The 9,353-nt window shown below is 38.1% G+C and overlaps 1 long non-coding RNA gene across 1 annotated transcript in view; it reads left to right on the top strand.

The window, feature by feature from the left end:
• Nucleotides 1-8,929, top strand: part of LOC115066973 — a 21,242-nt gene extending 12,313 nt beyond the window's left edge. The window contains exons 3-5 of the long non-coding RNA XR_003846410.1: nt 6,556-6,645; nt 8,375-8,483; nt 8,889-8,929. This is a non-coding gene — a long non-coding RNA (uncharacterized LOC115066973). The remainder of the gene's footprint in view (nt 1-6,555; nt 6,646-8,374; nt 8,484-8,888) is intronic.
• Nucleotides 8,930-9,353: the final 424 nt, after the last annotated feature.

Here is a 9,353-nt window from a genome sequence, read left to right as displayed (position 1 = left end):
AGGTTTACAGTTGAATTAATACAGTTATACAATATTGTACTCAGTATAAACCCTATAAGACATAAAATTAAATGAGGTTTTAAACTTTAATAAAAGATCTCCATTTTATTATTAAAATATACAGTTCCATACAGAAAAATTCATTTTTAATACAATTGACATTAAGTTGCACATGCGCTTCTAATCTCTATACATCTGATTATTACTAGTTGTGCTGGATAGCTTTAGTGTCAACTTGACACACCTGGGTTGAGGGAGCCTCAATCGGGAAATTGCCTCTATTGGACTGGCCTGTGGCCATGTCTGAAGGGCATCTTCTTGATGAGTGATGTGGGAGGGCCCAGCCCACTGTGGGTGGTGCCACCCCTGGGGAGGTGGGCCTGTGTTGCATAAGAAAGCAGGCTGAGCAGGGGCCAAAGGAGCAAGCCAGTAAGCAGCATTCCTCCATGGCCTGTGCTCCAGCTCCTGCCTCCAGGTTCCTGCCCTGAGTTCCTACCTTGGGCTCCCTGATGAACTGCAACCTGGGAGATGTAAGACAAATAAACCCTTTCCTCCCCAAGTTGATACTGGTCAGAGTGTTTTGTCACAGCAATCAAGAACAAACTAAGACACTAGTCATAGTCAGTTATTTATGAGCTCCTTGGCATCTGAGCATGGATATAAAGTCATCAGCTGGATTTCAGTGGTAATGTTTTTCACATCTACTAATTATTAAGGAACAAATTTTTATGCTTTGAAGAATTATTATTTTTTAAATTTTTTTTAAATTAATTAATTAATTTATTTTTACACTCACTTCCCAGATAGCACCCTCCCATAGCCTTCCCCCCCCACAGCTAGAGCCCTTATACTCTGATATCCCTGCTACTGTCTGCTGTGCTGTTGGGACCCACAGCCGTTCCCCACTACTTGCCTTTCTGGTGAATCTAGTCAGCCTATCTAGAGGTCTTTGTTTTAGGAAGGTCAGCTGTTCCTCATCTAGCGGTAATCAGTTGTCAATATTCCTCTGGATAAGATTGGGTTCCGCTGTTCATTTTCCCAGTTCTATGCTAGGTTACTATCTGGGTATCCCTTTGGCCATCCTGGCCAACAACTCAAAAGAAGGTATTGCCTGTCTGCCATTGTTGATTATGTAGCCTTTAGCTATGCATATGGACTCTTAAGAAATTATATTGGCCCGTTTAATCTTTGGTTATACTTTCCTTTTGGGTGTTTAAGGCCATACAGTTGGTCCAGATAAACCAATTTATTTTCACTCTTAAGGTTGTTTGAGGATCTGTTCCCCAGGGGTCACATAGGCTTGGGAGGAGCCCCTGGCTCCTTTCTTTTACCAGTTCCACCTATGTGAAGAAAGTCAAAGGACCTGCTCCACCATTGTTGGCTTCACTTGGAAGAATGGAGGAAATGATTCCTCTGTTTTGACCCTCCTCTTTGTAGACTGGACACTGGTTCAAGTCCACCTGGTGGGGTCTCCTCGGCCTCCTTGATCAAGAAAACAGGTAACCCACCACCATTATAGGACATTTTGAGTGATGCTCATAGTCCCTTAGGACTAGTCGACCTAGGAGGGCAAAGAGAAAAAAGAATCCTTTGTGCCAATCTGACCAAATTATTATAGGCCTCAAAGTATGTCTGTTAAACACCCAAGAAGGTTAGTTCCACCAGTCAGGTATTCTTAATTACTGTGTGTCATGTAGATAGATCTTGGGCTGTTAGGGATCCTGCCCTGACACAGGAGCCAGGGAAAGGGAGGTGAGCTGTCCGACTGTTACCCGCAGCCTCCCCGGAAGACAATCAGATGGGACAGGGAGCCAGTCAAGCAGGAACTCGTTTATTACAGGTGTTACAGGGCTTATGAAGGCAAAAACCACAAAGGAAAATCCCCTCCCCAACCAAGTGTCCAATCATATTAAAGGTGAACTTGAGCATGCAGTCTCCTCTCCATAGCACAGCATAGTGTTCGCGAGGTGATCACGCACTGCCAAGATGCACGGAAATGGCAGGAGCCAATCAGTGATTCTTCAAAACAAGTCTGGCCATGTTCCGGCCATTTCCTCTAGGTGCCAAACAAGTCGGATCACGCCCCGGCCATTTCCTCTATGTGCCATCCTGCCTCACCCCTGGCCTCAGGCCCCCTCATTGGGCAAAGACCAGTTGTTCTCAGATAAACCTTATGTAGACATATATTCCTTGATCTGCTATGTACAATTTGTCAGTAAGTTGTAGGAGTAATACGGTTCCCTCTGGTTTTCAAAACTAGATAGGCATTGTGCATCTCTTGCAATGAACTCCTTTTTTGGATTTTTGGATTTTTTTTTTTGTTGTTGAATTTTGGTGTATTTCATAGATAACATCTTAATCATCTTCATTCTCTCTTTTACACTGGCACACTTCCATCATCCCTCACTGGAATTTATTCATTCTGTCATTTGTGTTATAGCCTATCAAGTCAAGTTAGTGTCTCCACATGTCCCTCAGTGCAAGTTCATGCACTGAGATCTATTCAGCCTATCTATAGTCCCTCCCTTTAAGAAGATAAGCTCTTCCTTACACAACAATAATCAGCTGCCAATAGTTTGTCCTCTATGATTGAGGCCTGCTGCCCATTACCTACCACCATTCTGTGCTGGATTTTTTTCTGCTTGTGTTTACATGGGTCTTGTCCCTGCTGACACCATTGCTATAAGTTCACATCAGCAAGATTCCAGTAGTCTGTAGGACTCTATTTCCATATGGTCATGCACCTCTACCCTGACTCTTACAATCTTTCTACCCCCTCTTCCACAATGGCCCCTGAGCCCTGGGTGGGTGGAGCTTACTATAGTAATCCTGTCCAAGGACCCATACCATGCAGACCCGTATACTCTACACTTTTGCCATTTGTGTTTTGTGTTCACGGCTCTCTCTTTCATGAGGGAACTTTGTAGATGAGAGTTGAGAGATGTATTACTGTTCTCTCTACCCCTTGTTCCACTATGTTCCATGAGCTTTTGGTGTAGTAGTTGCTTTGTAAATACATCATTTAGGTTTTGACAATTCACAGACACTCTTTGTGTATGACCAGTTGTGGAACTGTAATAATCTCCATCTGTTGCAAAAGAACTTCTTTGATGAATAGTGACTGAGATACTTATCTGTAAGTATTAGGATCCATGTTTATCACATAGTAAAAAATTACATTTCCCTAGGGATGTGACAGTCTTGGGCTTTTCTCTAAGATCTGTGACCTCTCCAGTCATGTGTATTTAGCTATGTTTACAGTACCACAGATGAGTTTCCTCTCTTTGAGTGGGCTTTTAGCCCAAAGAGGTACCCAGTTAAAAGTGTCACTAGTGCTCCAATATAGTTTGCTGTCAGACCATAAGAGATAGGTATTATCAAGGGAGAAAAAGGGTTAAAGGGGGTTCTTTAATTGGGGAGGGCATGGAGGTAGGGTGAGACAGGGAAGAGAGAGGAGAGATAAATAATGTGGAACCGGTGTAAAAAACCATAGAGAATAGCATTAGCCCAAAAATGTACTGAAAAATTACAGACATATCGCTACGTCAGTCAATATGTTGATAGCTGAAGACTACCTAACAAGAAACTGCCAGACAGGAGAAAACTCTCTACTAGTTGATGGTCAGGGTGGTCCAAAAGACTTTTAAAATTGCACAGGTTATTACCACAGCCCTTGATTGACTCCCAGAACTTGAAGCTATTGAAGGTTGACCCTATTGCTGAAGACAGGACATACTTTGGACACAGGGCTTGGAGCAATGGAGCTGGAAGCAATCCTCCCCGAGGGCTAGTTCTCATAGTTTTGGAGAGCACTACACAAGCTGCCTAAAGAGGGCATCAATCAATGGTTCAACACCAGCTTTAAGGCCTAATAAACTTTTTTCTCACTTTTATAAAAACTTTATTGAGAATTTCATGCGTGCATATAAGGTATTTTGATCAAATCCATGCCCACTCCCTCCCCTCCAATACCTCCCATATCTCCCCATCACTTTTTTCTGCCAAGTTTGTGTGCTCTTTCTTTCTTTTTTTTTTTTTTTCCAAATGGGGCTTTTTGCTATGCTAACATTCCCCCCTCTGGAGAGGTAACCCTAAAAATCTTTTAAGGATTAGATAAGTGCTCCCAAATACTTTTGAGATTTTTGGCCTTTGGAACAGAGTATGTTGCTAAGAGGCCCAAGGACATTTTGACTTTTAGACAAGAAACTGGCTACTTTTCTTTGGACTCTTTTTTACCCTAACTGCCTAGCCAATTCCTAACTCCTTTACCTATCACACCATCTTCTGTAGAGGTACCTTAATTTCCAATAGGGAATCAGGATACAGACTGCTCTGGCTTTGCACATATACTAAAATGGTACTCTTTTTTTATATATGTATAAATGCATAATTTAAAAAAATTCTACAATAGTGGACTTCCATATGATTTTTTTCCAAAGTCTTTAGTGTTAGCTCTCCCTCCCTGTGTTCACTCTTCTACCTGCCCTTTTATCCCTGCCCCAATTACTGCTACAATCATCCCCTTTGTACCACTGTGTCTATCTCCTGTCTCTTAAAAGTGCCCCCACCATTGCCCCTTACTAGTTTCTTGACCTCTATGGATACTCAAATTTAAATGCATCGACACCCACACACCCCACACACACCTAAATATTCAAAGCTAGCATCACATATGAGAAGGAACATGTGTTGTTTTTCTTTGTTGGTTTGGATTGCCTCATTCAGCATGATTATTCCCAGCTCTGTCCATTTGCTTGCAGTTTCACAATTTCATTTTTTTTCTTAACAGCTGAATAATATTTCATTGTTTAAATGTGCCACATCTTCATTATCTATCACATCTTCATTATCTATTCATCAAGTGGTTGACATCTAAGCTATTTCCTGTTTTGTTTTTTGTTTTTTTGCTCTTTTGGGTAGAGCAGCAATGGACATGGGTAAGTAGGTATCTCTGTAGTAGGATATAGATTCATTTGGGAATATACCTGAGAGTTGGAACATATGGTAGATTTATTTTTAGCTAAGCAATTTTTAATCACTTTTATCACTCAACCTAGGATCATATCATTTTTGTTCTTATATAGTAAACTATTGAGTTTCTCAACAAATCTATATAAAACATCCTAAATATTGTGCTTAGGGAAAAATAAGGATACAGTGCAAAAATTAAATCATTTGTTCCCTCACCTTTTTATTCAACCACTCATGTTTTGTTCTCCTTTGGTGAACTTCAGGGTGATTTGTGCTTCAGGATTTTATGTGAGACATGGGTTACTAATATATATTTCAGTGAGCTGAATATATTCTAAGAAAGAAATGATAATGTGGGCCATTCTTTGCAAAGTTTCAAAATAGCATATAAAGTGTTTTTACATTTCATTGTATTTGTACAACTCTTAAGTATTCAATATTGATTATAAATAGTGGCATTGATTATGCTATATTTTTTGCATGTTTACAAAGTAATTTAGCCCCCCACCCAATCACCTACACTTCACTCCCTTCTTATCCTTTGGTCCCTTTCATATTAAATCTCTCTTCTAATTATATGTGGTTGTGTTTTTTTTTTTTTTTTCTTTTAGATTTTTACACCTGAAAGAAAACATGCACTGTTTGGGTTTTTTGAGTTTTGCTTAATTCTTTGAAATGATTTCACATTTTATTCATTTTTAGTATTTTTTTTTACAAATGGAATGATTTACTTCCTCTTAAATATATGAATTCACAGCAATGGGTGACAGCATGCACAAGACCCACATGACATCAAGCTAGAGAAAATCCCAGCATAGAAATGGGGAAATGGGAAGAAGCCCCAAGGTAGTTGAGAGGGAGAGTCAGTTTTCTTTAAGGGCAGGATGCTGAGTTGGTTAACCAGGCTCCAGTGAGTAAACCCACACTGAAGGGAATTTGTAAACACAAATTTGACTCAATATGCTTAGTAGTATACATAAAATCAGGTAGTGAATAGTAATGAGAGGTGGAAATATGGGAGGGTCCTTAATATGATCAACACATACTGTATCAAATTCGTAAAAATTCAATAAAAACTAATCTTTTCTATGTATGTAAAGTATTTTTTATTCATTAATCCACTGATGGACACCTGGGTCAGTTAAATAATTGGCTAATGAATATTACAGCAATAAGTATGACTATACAGTTTTCTTGCATGCTAACTTGGATTCCTCTAGTTATATTTTTAGAAATATTTTAGTTTTTACTTATTTGAGCAACTTCCATGTTTATTTCCATAATGGCTACACCACTTTACATTCCCCATTAGTAAACAAAGTTTATATTTTCCTTATCTCCACCTGCATTTCTTGTTGTTTCATGTTATGATAGCCATTATAACTCTGATGACATGAAGTCCCAGTGCTATTTTGATTTCATTAACTTTATGGGCAAACTTTTTTTTCATTTTATTTGTTGGTCATTTGTATTTCTTCCATGTTGGTTCTCTCTCTCTCTTTCTCTCTTTCTCTCTCTCCCTCCTCCTCCCCCCATTTGTGTGTGTGTGTGTATGTGTGTGTTTTAAACTATTTTCTTTTACAGTAAAAAGAATAAGATGCTGGAGATATGGCTCAGAGTTTATAAGCACCAACTCAAGTTGCAGAGGACTCCAGTATGATTGCCAGCACCCAGGTCAGGCAACTCATAACTGCTTTTAATTCTGTTTCCAGTATAATATAATGTTATCTGAAATCAAGTGCACATACCCACAGATACACACACACACATATGCACACAGTTAAAAATTATAAAAGTAAATCTTCAGAAACAAACCCCAAAGTTACTTGAATAAATTTTTGTGGTTATTTCCTCATCAAAATGCAATCTGGTAAAAATGTGGGGAAAAAGTTTTCTAATGAAAGACATTTAAAACATTCCAGCTACCTTGGGAGAGATGTCACTCAAATTACATTAGATATCTGACTACTATACTCCTGATGTTTCAAATGCCTGTTTTATAAATACATATGGAGAATAAGATAATTTGAGAGCAAAGACATGCTTGGAAGTAGGCCTTGACATATTTCTGAAAAGCAGTCTTCATTCTGAATTTTCAATGTTCATTTTTTTTTCATTAGAATTCAGTTTCATTCATAGCTGTACTGGGTTTGCTGCTGTGAAGGGCTGTGGCAGTTTGCCTTTTGCCATTTCTTCTTCTCTCTGTTCCTGCCCACTGTGGTCCAGTTCTACTGGATCTTCACTAAGTGAAATATAAACTCTCTTACTGAGAATTTTCTTTGTTTAAGTCTTCCCCTAGCTTACTCCTTGGGAAAGTATTCCATTGTGATTCATTTGCAGGACTATCTCAAATGCCTTCTTGAGCTGGTGTGGTTGAGGAGTGGTTTCATTCGAAGGAGATCTCAGTTTTCTATCTAGATGCCCTGGACAGCTTCAGATATGTGCTTGCTGCTTAAGTTCATAGAATGGTGCAGTCCTCATTGGTTGGTTGGTTTTTTGGATGTTTTAGAAGAGACCAGATTGGGTCATTGATAAGGAACAAGAATTTATTTGTCTCATTATGGAAGTAGGGCCGTCTAAGATCAAGAGTCTTGATCTAGGGAAGACCATTTTATTGCATTCTAGCCTAGCAGAGGAATCATTAGGAAAAAGATAGATGAATGGAGACAAAATCATTCTCTCTTAAGGAACTTGCTTTCATGACAATGATGTGACCTGAATGATGAAGACAGCCCTCATGAACCAATCACTTCATAAATGTTCTATTTCTTTTATTTTTAATTTTTTTAATTTTATGTGTATGCATGTTTTGCCTGCATGTAGGTCAGTGCACCCATGTTGTGCAATGCCCACAGAGGTCAGAAGAGGCTGTTGGATCCCCTGGGACTGGAGTTACAGACAGTTGTTAGCTGCCATGTGGGTGTTGGGATTCAAACCAGGTCTTCTGCAAGAATAACCAGTGCTCTTAACCACTGAGCCATCTCTCCAGCCCCAAAAGTTCTATTTCTTGAAACTTACATTGAGGATTAAGATTTTTCACATGCAGATTTATGGGGACATATGCAACTATAGTTTTCTTATATTCTATAATGAACAACTTGTGTCATACTTTCTTATACATGAGTTGGCTTAATGGGTATGCTTCCACCACCTCATAACCACAAGAGCCCCACAACACCCTGTAAACTATCTCTTTAAATTGTGCATCCACCAACATATAATTGTCCAGATTTCTGGTGTTCATCTGAAAATTTATTTGTGGTCATAATATTTAAGTGGTTAATTTGAAACAACTGACCTACTGCCTTATGATTTGAGAATAACTACATCCTAGAAAAATTCTGTCTATCTAAGGCATATGCCAGTTACTTCATAAGATTTTAATTTTTTTCTTCTATACTAGGTTATAAATGGTAAATAACTGGTGTACCTCACACATATGGTGAAATGCTCTACTAAATGGAGGGAAGAAGGACGTATTTAGAAAAACAAGCTCATTTTGAGAAAGTTGTGTAAGCAATCTGAATTTTAACTTTCTTATCTGTGCATCAGGAAAATTATCATCCACTTAAATTTTTAAAGAAGTCAATGCATGTAAAATGAACACACAATAAGAGAAATTTTGTGTAATGAACATACTTGCCCATCCTTTTTTCAAATTTCTAAAATTATTTCCATGGTGTCCCTGTTTCTGATGTTTGATGCTAAGCCGGCTACAATGTTTGAATCACTATAGGACACAATTTACAATAAGACACCTAGAAAGAATGCTCATCTCCCTCCTTCATTACTTGAAAAAATACATTTTTTTTTCTTTTTTTAAAGTTCCTCTTTCATATCTTAAGAAATATTTAGACTATGTCTTATATCAAATCCTGACATTTGAGAAGCTAAACCCATTATGTCTCTGTTTTTAGTTCCCTCCATTTACTCTGAAACATGTCTTCTTCCATTTACTGTGAGTAGCAGATGTTTCCTTATTTACACCCCACCCCCTCCTCTTATATGTGATCTCTTTCTCTCTGAGGAAGAAAGTAGAATTTCCAAGAGAGACTGTGGAAAAGATCTGCACATCTGTTTCTTCCCACTTTCTTACTTTGTGAAGAAATATCTAGAAAATCTATACTATTTCCCATGAAAAATGATCAATTTGTGGGCAGGCTTTAATCTTCTTATCAATAACTTCATATATTCATAAAAACAGATTTAAAATATCATTTAGCATATGACCATAGTTTTCATGAATTAACCATAATTTTTACTTAATTTTAAAATATTTCATCTGTGTAGTTGATATTTTACTCTGTATTGCATGTAACATTTATTCTCATAGTTTTGATTTAGAAATATATTTCCATTAAATGTATAATTACAATATCCCA

This window comes from Nannospalax galili, unplaced genomic scaffold (assembly GCF_000622305.1).
Source record: "Nannospalax galili isolate Female #2095 unplaced genomic scaffold, S.galili_v1.0 scaffold140, whole genome shotgun sequence".
NCBI lineage: Eukaryota > Metazoa > Chordata > Mammalia > Rodentia > Spalacidae > Nannospalax > Nannospalax galili.
The sequence above is the reverse complement of the archived record's forward strand: the minus strand, read 5'-3'. Positions and strand labels throughout refer to the sequence as shown.